The sequence below is a fragment of the Rattus rattus genome, chromosome 1, assembly GCF_011064425.1.
Source record: "Rattus rattus isolate New Zealand chromosome 1, Rrattus_CSIRO_v1, whole genome shotgun sequence".
In the NCBI taxonomy this organism is placed as follows: domain Eukaryota; kingdom Metazoa; phylum Chordata; class Mammalia; order Rodentia; family Muridae; genus Rattus; species Rattus rattus.
This window is the reverse complement of record NC_046154.1, coordinates 36,565,198-36,584,067: the sequence shown is the minus strand read 5'-3', so window position 1 is coordinate 36,584,067 and position 18,870 is coordinate 36,565,198. Positions and strand designations below refer to the sequence as shown.

The 18,870-nt window shown below is 41.6% G+C and overlaps 1 protein-coding gene across 4 annotated transcripts in view; it reads left to right on the top strand.

Annotated features, from left to right (window-relative positions):
• The first annotated feature begins 2,996 nt into the window (after positions 1 to 2,996).
• The window catches only part of Scmh1 (Scm polycomb group protein homolog 1), a 125,042-nt gene continuing 109,168 nt past the window's right edge, over positions 2,997 to 18,870 (top strand). For 3 of the 4 annotated variants that reach the window (XM_032899028.1, XM_032899045.1, XM_032899036.1), the window contains exon 1: positions 2,998 to 3,128. The gene's annotated coding sequence lies outside the window, so the exon portion shown is untranslated. Of the gene's footprint in view, positions 3,129 to 18,870 lie in introns of all 4 variants that reach the window. The other variant, XM_032899070.1, reaches the window with a different exon arrangement.

Sequence of the window (18,870 nt, the reverse complement as noted above, 5' to 3'; positions counted from 1 at the left end):
CCATAGAGAGCCTTGAATGCCAGGCTGAGAAGTTTGGGTTGTGGCCCATTGCTAATGAGGGCTTATTAAGTTTTATGAACTAGGAGTCATGCTGCCAGGATCTGGCAGCTGTGGGCGTCAAGTTGGAGAGAACACAGTCTGGGTTTAGGTTACATCCCCTATAGCTACTTTATTGGACTAGGATAACGACAGGAAGTCATTTCAAAACCACCACTAGGGTTTGCATCTTAAACATGTCCTAAAAGTTAATGCGCTGAAGGCTTGGTCCTCAGCGTAGCAATGAGGTGGGACATTTTGGAAAGTGACTGGATCATGAAGGATCTAACCTCACAGATAGCTAAATCAACTGACAGATTCATAACTCAGTGGGTCTGGGGAGGAGGAGGTCTTTGCTATAAAAATGAGCTCTCTTATTGCTTCCTTACCACACGCGTAAAAGTGAATGGGTAGGGACTAGGAAGACAGCCCAGTGGGTAAAGTGCCGGCTGTGAAATCATGGAGCACCTTGGCACAGCTGTTGGCATACGTCTCTAATCCCAACATGGGGATGGGGGAGTGAGGACAGGCAGGTCTCGCAGACTAGCCAGCCGAGCTAATTAGCGAGCTCTAGGCTCAACAGATAAGATGGAAAGCAATAAAGACATTGGATGTCAACCTCTGGCCTCTACAGATTGCTCACAGGCATGTACACATACCTATGAACACATACATGCATAGAACACACAGTTAGCCAGGGGAAGGAACGGTGCGTGGGAACCTCTGAAAAGACCAAGGGGTCCTTTGATTTTTCTGAGGCACGCTGTCACCGTGGCAGAAAGGAGACTAACACAGCTACTATAGTTTTACCCCTCGATGGCTGTCAGTCTGGCAGTGCCCTTGCCCAAGTGCTGAACTAAGACAGAGAAGCTTTAGGGAAGTTGCTCCTTTTCTTCTTGACCCGTGAGGTGGATGGGCTCCGTGGTAGAAGTGGAGCTGAAAATGAACAACAAGTCTGAGCAGAGGGCTGGTGAGAGAAGCCAATGCTTTGAGGTAAGCCTTTCAACAACTGAGAGAGGCATCTGATACTCCCAGAGGGCTCTCTTTGTCTCACTGTTTCATTCTTTTTTTTTTTTTTTTCGTTTTTGTTTTGTTTTGTTTGTTTGTTTGGTGGTTTTTGTTTGTTTGTTTGTTTTTGTTTTGTTTTATGAAGCAGGGTCTATGTAGCCCAGGCTGGATTTGAGCTGGAGATTTTCTGTCTCAAGCTCTCAAGTGTTGGGAACGGAAGCCAGAGATGGCAAGGTCAGCCCCATAGTTTATAATACCCACTCTGCTTCACTGCTACCATGGCTAGCCTTCTTAGCATCCCAACACAAATAGCCCCCTCGAATTTTCATCGCAGACTACTCAGTGGGATCCTGGTAAACTTGGATTACTTACTGTCCTGCGATGAAACACCATGGTTGAAACAACTTGGGGAGAAAGAGGTTTTATTTTGCTGCACTTCCAGGTAACAGCCCATTACTGAGGGAAATCAGGGCGGGAACTCAAGCAAGAAAGGGACCAGGAGGCAGGAGCCGATAGAGAGGCCACAGAGGGATGCTGCTTAATGGCTTAACATTTCTGGTTTTCCTGGAGAGCTGTGGGCACAAGAATCTTCACCCTGAGCTCCCAACAAAGCATTATTAAGAAAAAGACACCTCAGTTCACTGACCCCTGAAAGGATCTTCGGGAACCTTGAGTTTCAAGGTGCATATTATCATGGACTCAAACCAATTCGAAGCTCTAATCTAGAGTGCAGGGAACTCCTATGCTTTGCCTTCTCTTCCTTCTCCACCATATTCCCAGAGCCTCTCAGACTCCTGGTAGCCATCTCTGCTACTTCTTTGCTCTAAGCCTTCCCTTACCCTGAGATGCCTTCCCTTGCAGCTTCCTATTGAATGAGCCTAGGGCCAAGGGCTGCTTTTCCTGGAACCCTCCCGTTCTGGTTTGGGTTCTATACCCGTGATAAAGACCACTACTAAAAGCAACTTGGGAGAGGAAACGGATTATTTGGTTCACACTTTCACAACATTGCCCATCTGAGGGAGGTCAGAGCAGCAACATGGAGACGGAACTGAAGCAGAGGCTGTGGAGGAACACTGCTTTGGGGGCTTGCTCTTCTTGGTCTGCTCTTTATGCCACCGAGGACCACCTCGGGGTAGCACCTCCCACATCAATCATTAATCATGAAAATGCCCACACAGACTTTGCCTACAGGCCAATCTGATGGAGACAATCCTGCAACTGAGATTTCGTCTTCCGAGATAAGTGTAGATTTGTTTCAAGTTGATAAAAATCAACCAGCTCTTCCCCTAACACCTGACCCTCTGGCTAGAGCACAGCCATCGAAATCGTGTGACCTTGGAGAAGTAACTCTATCTCCTTGTACTTCAGTTTCCGCGAGCTAAAACCTCACGTTCCTGAAACGCAATTGTGTGTGGAGTGGGGATGCATCACTGGAAGAACTCAGGGTCACCATACCTAGCACACTGAGGTTCAAAGCCCACTCGGGGCAAAAGAGAAGGGCTGCTTTCTTTAGTGCTGTTGTACCCTTTTGGGGCACACTCATTTTCTCCTCAGAGTATTTCTCCTCCTGCCTGCCCACTGGAAAGAGAAAAGGTGCGAAGGAACTCTTTTAAGGTCACTCACAGTCGGCCACTAGCCGGGTGGGGGCTGAGGGCCGACGGGATTCGAACTTGGGACCTCAGAGGACGTCACTCGCTTGTGTGGGAGACGCGAGCAATACTGTGGGTCCGGCGCTTAGGGTTGGCGGTCGCGAGGCGGCGGGAAGGCGCGAGGGGGGTCGCCCCTTCCCGCCGCCCCGCGCGCGCCAGAGCCCAACGGCCGCGGTGCGCGCCACCTCGCGGCAGGAGTCTCTGACGGGCGGGGCTGGGCAGCTCTCGCCCCCGCCCCCCGCCCCTCGGCCGCCGCCTCGGTGGAGCCCCCCGCCGCCCGCCGCCCGCCGCCCGCGCCGCCGCCTCAGCCAAGCCGCTCTCCTGAGCCGCCGCCCGCCCCTGCCGGCGTCCTCGCTCGCTCCCTGCGCAGCGGAAACATGGCGGCTAGAAGGGAGTGAGTGAGCCGCCCGCGCCCCGCGCAGCTGTCGCCCTCAGGTAAGCGCCTCGCTGCCGCCGCCAGCGGGGCCGGTTCCCTGAGGGGCCCGCCCTAGGGTAACGGGCCGGAGCGAGTCCCCGCCCGGTGACCCCGGGGTCTGTGTCCGCGGCCCTCGGCCGCCGTGTCAACTCGGCCCGAACCCCGGCGGCCTGCGTCGCATCCACTCAGGGCCCAGTGTCCGGCGGCGGCCTGACGCGCCGGGGTCGGCCGGGGCGCGGCGCGCGAGTCCCCGCACAGGGCCCCTTCGGAGCGGGCAGCAGGGCTTGGGGCGGAACCGGGAAGCCTGGCTCGGGCCCAGTGCGGAGGCTCTTTCGGGCTGGGGGGACGCGTCGCCAGCGAGATTCTCCTGGGTCCCAGTAGCGGAGGACCGGGGGTCGTGGGCGCGGTGGGCGCCGTGGGCTTGGAGCTGTCGCCAGCGTCCCGCGGCTGGGGGGGAATTCACGTGTGCCACCTGCCTGGAACCCGGCCAGCACCCGGCGGCTACAGCAGGTTTCGAACCTCAGTTGGGGACGGAGGGCAACCTTGGAGCACAGCAGGGAAGGGGGTTCCCAGGTAGATGGGTGAAACACCCCCCCCCAAATCTCCAGAAGCGAAGAGAACCGAGAGACATCCAGTTTACTCCTACTCTCATCCTATTCGGAATGAAAGTATCTTGAAAAATCCCAAAAAATATCCCAGTAATTTGGCGAACCTTTTAGGACGGCTCTTCGTTCCAAAGTAACCCAGTCCGATCCTGGATGGATTTGGTTATAGGTAGAAAGAAAGAAACGGCTGTCTCCTGTCTTTCTGCTTCGTTTCCCTTGTGGGCAGCTGTTCGGAGTGAAGATAGTAATCGTGTCCCCTGAGTCTTATTTTGGCTAACTCCCAATTCCTTTAGTCTTTCTCTTTACTCTGGTCTTTGATCCGCTCCTTTGATGAGCACTAGTTTGCCCATATTGCCCCCACAGAAGAGCCTATTCTGAACAGAGAGACCAAACTCTATCGTTTCCGAGGGAAGAGCTTTGACCCTAAACGGCTGACCTTAAATAAAAAGTGCTCTCCCTTCCTCATTTTCGTACTGCGTTGAATTAGGGGGTGGGGGTGGGGAGCGGCGAGGGAAAGCTGTCTAGTAGCATGTGTTCACCCAAGTTGAAAGAGATCATCCTGTTTTGTGGTTTCTCGTCCTTTGAAAAATTGAACACTTCATCAAGTGAGGGAATGTATATCAGAAGGTTGTACAGTGTAATATATCATGCAAATAAAAGAGCTTATTATTTTTGCTCTAAAAAGGACTGAGACGTAGATTGGTGCCAAACTGCAATTTAATATTTGCTTGGAGAGAGAACTGCTTTATTACAATGAACTCTGCTTTTTTTCCCTGCCAACAGAAGGCCTCAACTTGTGAAAAACAACACTTTTTGTTGCTCATTAAAAAGCATTCTTTTTTTTTTTTTTTTCGTAGTGTAATTTCTTTTAAGTCACTTAGCCTTGGTGGTACATAGGGTCACAGTACTTAAAAGGATCTTTTATCGGTTTCTTAGACCCTTGCCTAAGCGTCCCTGCAAAGAAGTAATTTCTTAAGCCCATTAGAGAAGCGATGGCCTTGTAGATAAAATGCTAAACTCTGTGTCTGGGACCTTGTTCAAGATCTAGGGAAGTTTCACTGTTTTTATAGCTAAGGCCAACGCATACCAGCAGTCGGAACTGTGTTTATCTTTGCCCTATGTCTTTGTTTCTTGAATAGTTAGTGGTTTTAAAGTTTGTAGCATATATGTAAAAAAAAAATTAAAGGTATTTATTTTTAATTGTGTGTGTGTGTGTGTGTGTGTGTGTGTGTGTGTGTGCACTTGAGTGTAGTTACCCCTGGAGGCCAGTGGAATACGCCCTACAGCTGGAGTTACAGGCAGTTGTAAGGTAACAGTTGGGTGCTAAGTGCTGAGCTTGGTTCCTCTGGAGGAGAGATACATCATCTTAAACACTGAGCTATCTCTTCAGCCCCACAAATGTCAGATTTTAATTTCTGGTATGTTTGTACAAATGTTTCACTTTTGTGTAACTTGTTAAAAGCTTTCTGTATAGAACTGTATAGGTACAGAAGTCTCTGAACCCTCCAGTGTAAGAATTCAAACCTGGGAAAACATTGGCATGAACATGAGAATGAAATTTAAACTTGCTGTATTGTGCCTTTATACTTATATACTACCATGTGTTAGGCATTGTGTTATATGTGGTGCTAAGCTGCACACATTTCTTTGGACACAGAGAAGTGAGACATTTCTAATCATTGTGGAGCTGGATCAATGTGGCATGTACACAGGTTATCGCAATAAAAGTTAGATACTGCACATAAAGTGCTCTGGTTGCCTAAGTGAGGGTTTTTGAACAAGCCAGGCTTTGAGGGAAGTCTTTGGGAGGGATGAGCCCAGGCTACCGTGATAAGGGGGCCAAGAGGAGTAGAATATGCCTTAGAGAAAATAGAACAAATGAAAGTGTGAGAAAAGGAGCCGCCCCCACAAAACCCACAGCATTTGTGACTGCCAGTAATGGGACAGTAAAGATAAAATGTAAATTATGATGCTCCAGTCAGGCAGAGGTTGTGTTACGGTGGGCATTATATATATGTAAACAATGTGAAATTAATTCAGTGGGGGGATGTTCTTTAATCACTGAAAGACTTACTAAAAAAACATAGATATGATTGATGTAACATTAAAAATGGTCACAGAGATGAAAAAGAAATGAATTTGAGAAAGCTTATGAGGTCTTATGTTTATGAGGGAATAATTCCTGTTGTACTCAGGACCTTAGGCTTGGATGACCATGGGAGGATGGTGTTGTTAATTGAAACAGGAAACACTTGAAGATGGGTTTATTTTATTTCTTATTTTTAGATTTAGGAATTTTTTGAGTTAGACCAGGGGACAAATATAATGGAAGTAATGTGGAAGAAAACAGGTTGTAGTCAGAACATAAAATATTAGTTTACTATTATAAATAATAAAGTTGTCTGATGTGGAACTGTTCTAGGTGACAACTAGATGTGTATGTAGACATGTGTGTGCGGGGTTGGCTAACTAAAACACAACAGAAGCGAAGGTCATGGAAGTGAAGTATGACGGCGCTGTGAGGATAGCAGAGTGATTTAGGATGATGGGATGAGGAAAAGAGGAGGAGTGTGACCCAGGTGCAACAAAGATAAAGGATTGATTGAGGTGGTAGATGACACAGGAGGCAGTGGGGCAGAAAGTGGTACTGCCAGATGGCACAGACCTCAGAGGGGGACTTTTAAATGCAGGAGTGGACAAGTCAGGGTTTTTACCCTCTTCCCTCTTATAGGCAGGGTTCTGATCTCTTCAGTTTTATTCAGGACTCACATCAATTCTTGTTTGCACCAAAGAGTCTTTTTTAAGTCTTGACAATAAGGGCAAATACCATATATTGAATCTTTTCTGCCCATATATAAGGACAAAGGGATTTTCCTCTGATGCTTATAGGTGGTAAGTAGGGAAACAATTAGATAAAGCAGTGAGTCTAACCTGTGGTTTGGGACAGTCTAGTAGAAAGAGCCTAGGCTTGGATCTAGAAACACCAGGGTTTACATCTAGGCTCTGTTACTTTCCAGCCTTGTGACTGTAAATACCCTGATAAATATAAAATAAATAAATAAAATAAATTCTTATTCCATAGAATTTCACAACGTTTACATAAAACCACAAGAGGCACTAGAAAAGCAATTGGCTCTTTATATAAGTAAAGTAAATGTTAATTTTCTTGTCTCTACTTTTAATGGGCTTATGCTCTGCTTGCAGAAATGAAGCCCCCCTCCACACACACACTTACCAAATTATTAGGCAGAATACAGTAAGTGCTCTTTTACCTAAGGGAAGCGAAGGCACAGTAGGAAAGAGCAATCACTTTCAACATTTGGAAATAAGTTTAGTCTTCACATCCAAGATATCTCAGCAGATTAAGTAATAATTATGCCTAGCTACCAAGTGTACTCTATCAAGTATAGAGTATTTTGCTCAAATTATTAGCTTTGACACAAATTCGGGTACTGTGTAGCTAGAGAAATGGACTTGAACTGTTCTGTGAGAGCCTCAACACTATCACATTTGGGATTGGTTGCAGATATATCAATAAGTAGTAGGGAAGTAAGTTGTACCCCAGTTTACTTTGTGCTTGTTTATACACATTAATTCAAGTTCAGATTTTTGTTTGAAGTAAATAGATTCCTCTCTGAAAATAAGTCCCCCTGTAGGCCAATCTCAGATTAACAAAGTAACCATTATGGTTTGTTTTGAAGCTCTAGTTTAATCCTTGCAAGGATCTTATTTGGGAGATAGGCTCAGTCAAATTCTGTATTTTATCAGGAAAAGATTCTCTTCCCCACCATACTAACTTAGAGTTAAAATGAAGCTTAGCTCTCTCAGTGTTGCTGAATGTTAACTGCATAGAGAGCAGTCACTTTGATTCTCAGATACTCCACATCTTTATAAAATGAGGGAAGGTATAGCTGTAAGGTTGAAGAAAGTTTGAGTAAGTTCTTGGTAGTCGTTGGTCACACAAGACACTGGATATTGGGTTCCTTTTTCCTTATCTGAAATTGATACCTTGGTCAAAGCTTTAATGCTACCTCTAGCTTTCAAGGACCTTGTACAGCTAGTGTCCAGTTTGGCTTGGAGGTGCTACAGGTCACAGTAGAGAGGTGGAAGCTGTTGGGAAGGGCAGACAATTTTAGCTGCAGAATATTGACAGATGTTGTGTACATCTTTTAAATCTGAAGTCTGTACTACTCCTAATAATGGGATGCCAGGCATTGTCAACAGGATTTTCTGATAAGAAACTGAAGTGCAGATGGAGAAAACGATGTGCCCAATTGTGAACAGCTAGGAAGTGTCAGGGTGACTCCTCAAAACCAGGTCTTACTACACCCTGCTTTGTTCAGCATGGCTCACTGCCTCTTTTGACCTCTTTCTAAAAACTTGGTATTATTGAACCGCATGGTTGTTCTCCTGATAATCATCATAATTAATTTTCCTAATTTTTGATGCTTATAAGTGCTGCTGTATTATATACCCTTGTTATTGATTGTAAGTATTATTCACTTTTTAAAACAGAAGCATATACATGTATTTTCATTTTTATCTGCAGTGGGCTTTGTTGCTTGACTTATAGCCACATTCCCAGAAACTTTCTTAGAGTGTTTTATTAGAGTTGCTTTACTCTGTCCTTACTGTACTAGACAGTTTTATGCTAGCTTGACACAACCTAGAGAAAGTCATTTGGGAAGAGGGAACCTCGGTGGAGAAAGTGCTCCCACCAGATTTGCCTGTGAGCAAGCTGATGTTGCATTTTCTTGATTGATGAGCAGTGCCACCCCTGGGTAGGTGGACCTGAGTGGTAAAAGACAGCAGGCTGAACAAAACATAGTGAACAGGCCAACAAGCAGCATCCTCCGTGGCTTTCCATCAGTTCCTGCCTCCAGGTTCCTGCCCTGACTTCCTTTGATAATGGCCCATGATAAGGAAGTGTAGGATGAACTAAATAAACCCTGCCATCCCCAAGTTGCTTTTGATCAGCATATTATCACAGCAGTCGAAATCCTAAGACACACAACCATTGCTCTTGGGCACTCTAACATGGTGGAAATGAGACTGTTTTAACCACTGTGTCCTGTGAAGTATGAGAGAAAACAGAGAGGTCAGTATATTCATTGATAACAAATAATTTAGAAGTTTAGACTTCCAATTCTGATTTTGTAGTATTCCACTGTGCCAGAAAGTTTCCAAATCATATTACATTTGTTTCTTCAAAAATAAAGCAAATTCCAGATCAACCAGGGTTATGTAGACAATCTCATCCCCCAAAATAAAGTAAAATAAAAAAATTAGGAGTATAAACACTTATATAAAGGCTCATAATCCCAAAGTAAGAGAATATTTATTTGAGGTTAGACAAGTTGCTGCTGTTGTTTGCATTTTTACAGACTTTGATTTGTTCATCAGTTCAACAAATATTTATTTGTGTCTAATAAATGTTTGTGTCCAGACTCTGCTATAATCTATTCCCTGTGTCTCAGTCATGGTTACTATTGCTGTGATGAAATGGCATGACCTAATGCAATGTGACGATTATTTTACTCACAGTTCCACATAACAGGAAGTCATCAAAAGCATTGAGGGCAGCGACTCACACCGGTCAGAACAGGGAAGCAGGGACCATAGAGGGGTGCTGCTGACTGGCTTGCTTAACCTGCCTTTTTTTTTTTTTTTTAAAGAACTCAGGACTACCAGCCTTGGAGTAGCACCACTCACAAAATAAATTGTGTCCTCCTCCATTGATCACTAATTAAGAAAATGCCTTACAGCTGGATCTTACTTACAGCTGGATCGTAAGGATTCCTCCTCTCTGCTGACTCTAGCTTGTGTCAAATTGACATAAAACTAGTAGTATACTATGATGGATACTGTAAAAAAATTAAAAGATAAGTCATAGAGTTGAAAAAATATTTGTGGTACACCTAATAGCCAATATTAATACAATAATAAAAATCCGTTTTAGTGGATTAAACCAGACAAATCAGTAGACAGATAAGACAGACAAAATGTTTATTAACCATTTGGACAAATTAAATTCTTACAAGATGTCATTTTATACCTATCAAATTGGCAAAGACAAAGCCTTGCAATATCAAAAGTTAGTGGAGATGAAGAGCTAAAGAGCTCTTGGGTACTGTTAGTAAGACTAGTAGTTACACAACCACAGCAGAAAAAACAATTTGGCTATACCTGTTGACAGTAAACTGTTACACCCATAAAGCCTCACCAGCATGGCTACCTAAACATGAGTTAAACAAGGGCAATAAGAGACATGCTAAAGTGGCCAGAGGGGTAAGATGGGAAATGAAAGAGTGGGGAAATCCCAAAGACCTCCACCCTACTCAGAGAACTACAGACAATTAAGGAATGCTGAGAATGGAGAAATAGTCTTTCCCAAGGAAGAGGACATCAATTGGCTATCCAATACCGACTGGTTAGCCCTGAAAACATACATATGTGTAACATACAGATTGAGCAGTTGTGCTTATGTGTACATATACATATATGTATGTAGCAAGAATTAATGGAGAATGGATAAGAATTTGAAAGGGAGTAAGGAAGGGTGAGAGGAAAGGGGAAATAATGAAATATTATAACCTCAAAAAATAAATAATTAAAAAAAGAAACATACAAAAATATCCACACATGATTATAACAAAATAATACGACTAAGATCGGGCATGGTGGCACATGCCTTTAATCCTAGCACACAGGAGGCAGAGAGGTAAGTGGATTTCTGTGAGTTTGAGGCCAGCCTGGGCAATATATTGAGCTCCATGACAGCCAGGGCTACAAAAAGAGATCCTGTCTCAAAAAAACAAACAAAAAACCAACCAAACAAAAAAACTAGTTCAAATATCTTTTAACAAAAGGATGAAAATACTGACACTTTACCTAATATAATGACATATGATATTGAAAATGAACTTGTAAATCTCACAAACATTTGACTACAGAGTAAATTTCAAAAAATAAGTATATAAAGCTTAAATTGGATTTCAACTGTGTAGTGAATATATGTATCCATTATACTTAAAAATATGGTCTCACCAGTTGTGTTTTAAATATCAATATAGAGCCCTTTTTATGAGTGTAGTATGGGAAGAAGATAGCAGAAGTATAAAGAGATATAATTAAGTTGAATCATGTAACACTTCTGGTTTTGTAGGTCTGAAATAGCCTAATACAGGGTGTATTAAATTACCTAAACTCCTGGAATCTAGCATAACAAGTGTTTTGGTGAGTACATTACAATTACTGTCAGAGCACAAAGGTGAGAAGAGCAGTCTGCCAAGGCAGAAGAGGAAGAGACCTTTGGTAGCCTCTGTGGTGAGAATGGCATATGACCTCTGAGGAAGAGATGATGGAAAACAGCTCTCCATAGGAAGAGGTAAAGACCCCTTTGAATGGAATAGTGTCAGCCAAAGAAATGCCTTGGAAGAAGGGATTAAGAGGAAGAACAGTACAACATCGTTCATCTGTATAGCACCAAACAGCATAGAACTTAGACTGCTCAAAGTCACGAGGTTGGCTAATTGTAAAACTAAGATTTGAACTCTGGCAGCCTGGGACCAGAGTCTATGTATATAATCAATAAACATATAAACAAATTTGGTAAGAAATAGTGTTTTGAGTAATATTGTTATTGTGTGTCAAGGAGGCAACAATAAGTTAAAAAAGAATAGTCTTAGCTCAGTGGTAGAGCGCTTTTGCTAGCAAGCAAAAAGGCCCTGTTCGGTCCCCAGTCTCCGAAAAAAGAAAAGAAAAAAAAAAAAAGAATAGTCATAGTATGAAAAACAAAAGTAGTCAAAACAAAGATTTAAAAAAAAAAACAGCATTCACTTAAAGTCATTTGCTTTAAATACAAGACACTAAGACAATAGAGGAACAGGTCTCAGAACACTAATTATTCAACCCATTACCTATTCTCTGGGCTGGTGATTATAACCCCATTAGTTTGAGAAGATGATAGAGTAAGATATAACTCAAAAGAGCTTGGTGTATCAACATGAAGAAAGGAATTTTATCCTTTGAAGACTATAATCGTAGTTTCTCTTAGCTAATCGGGATTGATATTGACAATTTTGTTTACTCTGTATCTGCTGATTTTTAACAAAAATAGAACTTATCCTTATGATTTTAGTGGATTTCAAGACAAAGTAAAGGGCTTCTGGATACTCTAAAGAACATTTCAGCCTTAAACACTTTACAACTGAGAGGATGGAAGAGAACTTTTAAATAGAATTTAACAATCTGGAAATTGGGGTCAGGAGAAATGGTTCAGTGATTAAGAGTGGGTATTGTTCTTACAGAGGATCTGAATTCAGTTCCCATCACCTACACACCTACACTGGGTAGATCATAACCTTCTGTAACTTCAGCTCTAGGGGGTTCCAATGCCTTTGATTTCTGAGGGCACCTGCACTTGTGTGCACACACACCCCAATCCCACAGATACGTCTAATTTAAAAAAAAAAAAAAAAACCTCAACAATCTGGACATAGTTGTATAACTTGGTGGTTAGAAAGTCCCTCTTCAATCCTAGTCTTCCATTTGCTGGTTTTGTGATTTAGGCAAGGACATTGCAATAGTGATCTCTAAGATCTCTTCTAACTCAAGTTCTGGAACTGCTAGATGTTCAGTGACAAAACTTGAGGTCCAATGAAAGAAATAGCTTGGCAAAGGCATGAAAGCTGGAATCTAGCTAGTTCTATTGACTCTTGGCTCACATATCATCAGGTATTTGATTAGCTGCTGTATATTAGGCATGAACTAGTTATATGAGGTAGGGGAGGGGGAAGCATGGGAAATTGCTTCAGAGTTTATCCAGTGTATCAAAGTGGCAACCAGATCTTCTTTATGTGTGTTTATACATATCTTGTCTTATTCTAAAATACACCTTTTCCACATAAGGTATTAAACTAAGCAGGAGGGTAACCTTTCTTGAGTAACTTGGGTATTTTCTAGATACACTGAAACATTAAAACATTTTTGATAACTGCATATAAGTATTATTAATTCTATTTGATACGTTAAAAATAGATGGTGGGACTCAAATATTTGGCCACAATTAAGTAATGCATGTTAGGACACAGTTCCAAACATAGGCCAGCCTAACTTAATGCCATTGCCTTTTCCATTTACTGTGTACACTGTCCCAGGAGTTTCCTATAATTTTAGGACTTTATAAGTTGATTTATGACAGTTAACACATATGTTTACTGAGTATATTTTATTTCATCAAACAGTATAGGCAAACTAGAATCCTGATGCTATAGTTTGAGTCTTAAGTGTCCCTGTAAAAGGCCCATTTGTTAAAGACTTGGTCCCCAGGTTAGTGCTTTTAGATGCTATTGAAACCTTTAAAATATGGGCCTAACAGGAGGTCTCCGGGCTATTAGGGGATGCTCTTAAAAGCAACGTTGGGACATCAGTATCTTCTTTCATTTTTTCCCTGCTTTCCACCAATAAGTAGACAGCTTTGCACTGCTACAATGCTGATCTGCCACAGGCCCAGAATGACAGGGCCAATTGAATATGGGTTGAATTCTCTAAACTTGAGCCAAAATAAATGTTTTCTCTTCATTAGTAGGTTGTCCCAGGTATTTGTTAGACTGACAGAAAATTCATTAGCATCTAAGTAGAAGAATGGAATGCTTCAGTAAATCGATCAAGATCCTTTCTGCATGTGGTGGTGTCCATGCAAGTGCTATGCATGCATATGGCGGCCAGAGGAAAACCTCAGGAATACTGCCCACCTTATTTCTGAGACAGATTTTCATTGATCTGGACCTCCCATGTTAGGCTAGACTGCTGGCACCCTGTGGATCCTCATCTGGTCTCAGCCTTCCAGTGTTAAGGTTACAAGTTCATATTACCATATCTGGTCGTTTTTTGTTTTTTTTTTTTTAAATTGGGTTCTGGGGACTACAGCTTGCTTCATGGCAAGCATTCTACCAATTAAGTCATTTCCTCAGCCTGAGGTTGATTTTGAATTTGAGAAAATGTGTTTTCCTTTTTTTTAAAGAGTTAATGCCCATGTTTTAATAAGCTCCAAAATTTCTATACTCTCGCAATCTTTGGTTTGCATCTGCTTTCCCGGCTCAGCCAATCTCTTACAAACTCTCTAATGACACAAAGAAGGATGAGATGGTTTTTTTCCTTGCTGACTTTATTACCAGTACCCTAGCTGGGGTTCTTTTGGTCTACTAGGTTAGAAACAGTGGTTAGGCAAAGCAAAGCCCAAGTACTAGGCTTTGGCATGGTGCCAGTTAGCATTTGACCCCAGAAGCCATGGCAGTAGGCAGGTGGAGAAGCAGCAGACAGAAAGTACCTCCTAGTGTTACAGTTTTCCTGCAGGCTTCAAGGAAGCCAGGCCTTTAGCTCTACAGTATTCCAGCTCTCTCATTGGCCTGAAAAGTTGAGATTCCCTAGCCCTTGGCAGTTGTCAGTTTTACAGCTCCTGCCTTGAGTATCTGAGACCTCTGGCGTGTTCCTAAGAGCTTATCAGCTCTCAGGAACTCTTCAAGTGATAGGGGGCTACAGCTTCTCTTCTCAGGTTCCTTATAGTCTTCAGTTCTTTGTCAGACTCAGCTCTGTTCTCTTCCTACTTCTGCCATTCTCCTTGTTTCTGCCCTAGATGGCCTCTTGAATTGTTCAGTTCTCTCTTACTACTATGACCTCTTTTCCCAGTTGCTACTGTTCAGGAGGTGACCACTGATGCTTTTCTTTTTTTCTTTTTTCTTTTTTTTTTTCTTTTCTTTTTTTCGGAGCTGGAGACCGAACCCAGGACCTTGCGTTTGCTAGGCAAGCGCTCTACCACTGAGCTAAATCCCCAACCCCCACTGATGCTTTTCAACCACTATTGTTGCCATCACTGCGTGTGCTGCATTTGACCACCCGTCTTGTGTACATACAGACAGATCTGCTTCTGCAGCTCTGAGTCCTGGCTGCTCCTCTGTCTGCCTTTCTGCTGTCTTGCTGTCACTGCTATTTTCTCTGCTGCTTCTCTCTTTCTGATACTAGCTCAGTTCCCAACACTAGAAGTAGACAAGAAAAGACCACCCAAGAAGCTTTTACTTGTGCCTAATTTTGCAATGGCAGAGGAGTTGTCTCTCAGCCAAATAACCAAACTCCTTGCTCATAGAGCCAGAAAATGGGTGTTTGCACCAATCATAGCAAACCTGTCATTCAGATGTAGGTTTTTTTGCACCAATTGCATCAATGTCTTTTTAGTACCTGCCACAGTAGTCCCACCAGGAAAAATGCTCCTTTTGCCTTTGTTGAGAATGGTTACAGGGTCATCTGGAGTGTACTGAGGCTTGTAATAGCAAAAAGACAGGTACAAACTGTTCCAAACAGTCCTGGCTAAGGCTGTACCTTCAGGAGCCAGAGCAATCGGCTTTAGTCATTATGAAGTTCTTTCAAAATATCTATGGAGTGTTGGAAACAGCTAGTGTTCCTTTAAGAGTCCTCTTTCAGCAGCCGAAGAAGCAAGAGAGAATTCAACTATAGGGTCACATTGCCCCACCCTTAATATCTTTGTTCATTTACAGTAAAGTGAACATCCATTGGGTATGCTTACAAGATCCTTTTTTAAAATTAATTTTATGTGCATGGATGTTTCATCTGTGTGTATGTATATATGTCTGTACCACTTGTGTGCTTGATACCTGCAGATACCAAAGGCATGGATCCCTTGGAACTAGAGTAGTAGTCCATATGGATTCTGCGAACTGAACTCTGGTCATCTGGAAAAGCAATTGGTATTCTTAACCATTGGGCTATCTCTTTAGCCCCTGCAGTAAAATCAGAAAGAACTTACCAACACTAATTGTGACTTTAGTAGATATTTTTATGTATACCTGTTTATGTATATGTATTGGAAGATGTGTGCATGTATATAAGCCAGATATTAATTTGTGTGTGTTCTTCAATTGGCCCTTCACCGTAATTTTTGAGACAGTCTCTCACTGAATCTGAAACTTACAGATTTGACTAGACTGGCTTGTCAGCACGCTCTAAGGATTCTCCCCTCTCTATTTTCTCAGCACTGGGATAATAGGTACATGCCACACACACAGCTTTTACATGTATGCTGGGTTCAAAGTCAAGAGTCATGCTTCTACAGTAATCACTTTATAGTCTAGGCCATCTTCTTAGTTCCCAGATTTAACAGTTCTTTAACAATGCCTGGTATTTTAACAGTTCTTTAACCACACTTGCCTGGTGCTCCAGAGGGAGATGGAGTTTTTTATCCAGGTGAGAGGAATTTTACTTCAGTGTCTTTCCTTAACAAGCCTATAACCCTACTCTCCTCATGACAAGAGCATCAAACAAATACTAGCTGAAGACCAGTCTGAAAAATAGCTATACTCCTCAAAACTTTGTACATGAGTAAGAGGAAAAAAAGTCTGAGAGACTTTCAAGCCAAGCTTAAGCTTAAGAAGATAAGACAACTAAATATATTGTAATCACTTGATCACTTGGGGGTCATCGTGGAACAAAGAGTGTGTTAGGTAAAATTGAGAAAACATGACTCAAGTATTGTCTTTATAATTGATAGGGCATTTGCATTGGTTTATTAACTATAACTAATAATATGCATGTTATTATGATACAAAATATTATAGCCAGCAAAATGAATGAAAAGTACAAAATATCTATGCAATTTCCCATAAATCTAAAACTGTTCAAATAAAGGATTAGATGCTATTTATTTGAAATTTAATTAAAACATATTTCTTCATAATGATATGCCAAATGGTTGACTCATTTTATGGGTCTGACAAGCTGCAATCTATAGATAGACTTATGTGCCAGAGTATATGCTAACTGGATGTCAAATAAATTTTTTCATATCTATGTCATACATGTAGCTGTCAAAACTGTGCCAAGTTTAGGTCAACAGAAAGCATTCAGACAAATGTAAACAATTCTTACCATATAATATTGTTTCTTAATTGAAAACACAGTGCCATTATTTGACAGAATTGTGAATATGTCCTCACATTGGCTTGTGAACAAAAATGATTTCATATCTATCTATCTATATATATATATATGTATTTTTATTTGAATTGTTTGTGTGATGTTTAAAATGTTTTAATAGTTATTACCTTTGTATGTCAATGAGAATTGAGTAGTTATGATTTTGTCTGTATGAAAAGCATGGGATAAACTTAAAAGACCTATAATTCTTTCAAAAATAAAACCTTTTCAGGGGCTAGGGAGATGCTCAGAAGGTAAAATGCTTTCAGTGTAAGCGTGAGGACCTGAGTTTAGATTCACAACACCCATAGGAAAAGCTGGGTGTGGTGGTGCACACTTGTAATCCTGGTCCTGGGAGTCAGAGACAGAGGACTCCAGGAGCTTTGCCCAGGTGTAGCCCAATTGATGAGTTCCAGGTCAGTGAGAAACTCTTTGTGAAAAAATGAAGGGGAGCACCGTAGGATAAGGTGTTTGACATCTACCTTTGGCTTGTGCACATACAGGTGCACACATTCCAGTTCACATGTGCACACACATGTGTGCAACCAACCACACATCTCAATAGAGTTTGTAGTTCTACTAAAATTATTTTCATTGTTAGTTATGATTATATAATAAAAACCACTCATAGAAATTATCTTTCAGGGTATATTCTGTAAATACTTTTAATGACATCAGATGTCCACTTGTTATAGAAAACAGAAACTGTTGCTAAACAAATATCTATAGAACTAGAAATTATCTTGTCTTTCTTGTTCAAGGACCCATTCACCAAATCCTCCAACTCTGAATTCTCAGATTTCCACAACACCTGCAGCTGACTTAAAGCAAATATGCTGAACAGGGCAAATCCAACTGTTGAACCAATGGGTGGGCGGTGTTGTTTTTTGGTTAACCTTCATACTTAATTGTTACACTAATTTCTTGAGAACTACTAGTTGAATTGTTGAAATGTTTTGTCTTTGCTCTTCTAACTTTATTTTATTTCACTTGTTTAATTTAAAACAAGACAGGGACTATATAGCTTAGTGGTAGAACACTTGTTTAGGATGTATGAGGCCCTGAGTTTGATTTCTAGAATGAATGAATGAATGAAATGAATGGTTGAAATAATATACTAAGTTCAGTGAAAGTTTTGGATACATTTATTTTGAAATGTAAATATAAAGTAAATCATTTTATTTATTAGCATGCATTTATTTTACACATTGGTGTTTAATGTGATATTTCAATACTGTAACAGTATATAATCAAGTTTAGTCTGCTTCTTTTGTCTAGCTATTCCCCTTCCTCATCCTCTAAAAATCACTATTCTATAATCAAGACTACCATGTTTCCTTTTTCTCTTTTTAACCTCGCATAGATGAGAGAGAACATGTGGTACTCAAACAGAGAGACCATGAAGGAGTTCTGCTTACTGGCCAGCTTGCTTTCTTACATATTCCAAGACCACCAGCCCAAGGGTAGCATTATCCTTCCTGGGCTGGACCCTTAGCATTAACTATCAATCAAGACCCCCGACCAGGTTGGGGATTTAGCTCAGTGGTAGAGCTTGCCTGGGAAGGCGCAAAGGCCCTGAGTTCGGGTCCCCAGCTCCAAAAAAAGAACCAAAAAAAAAAAAAAAACCATCCCCCTTAGCCCCCAGACTTGCCTGCAGACCAAATTGGATAGAGCCAATTCCTTAGTTAAGCTTCCTTCTTTCCAGGTTATGCAATGTAAAATTGATTAAAAACTAGCCAGCACAGATACCATGTTTTCTTGACTCATTCATCTGATGGGCACCTAGCTTGATTCTCCATCTCTGCTCTTGTGAACAGTACTTCAGTGAACATAGACATGGAAGTATCTCTGTGATATGCTAATCACGTTTCTTTGAAATGTATATTCAGAATTGGGGCAGATGTCTCATATCCCCTCCCTCTGCACAAATAGAGCTGCTCATATGTTCAGTCTTACCTTTTAAAACTCTAGATTCTGTGTATGAGAGAGAATATGTGATATTTGTCGTTCAGTATCTAGCTTATTTCACTTAGCATGATGAGAGTTTCAGGCTATCCAGGGTGAAATAGTGAGACTCTGTTTCCAAACAAAATAACACAACACAAAACAAACAAACAAAAAACCTGTCCACACATGGAAGAATGAAACTAGATTCCCGTTTCTCAACTTC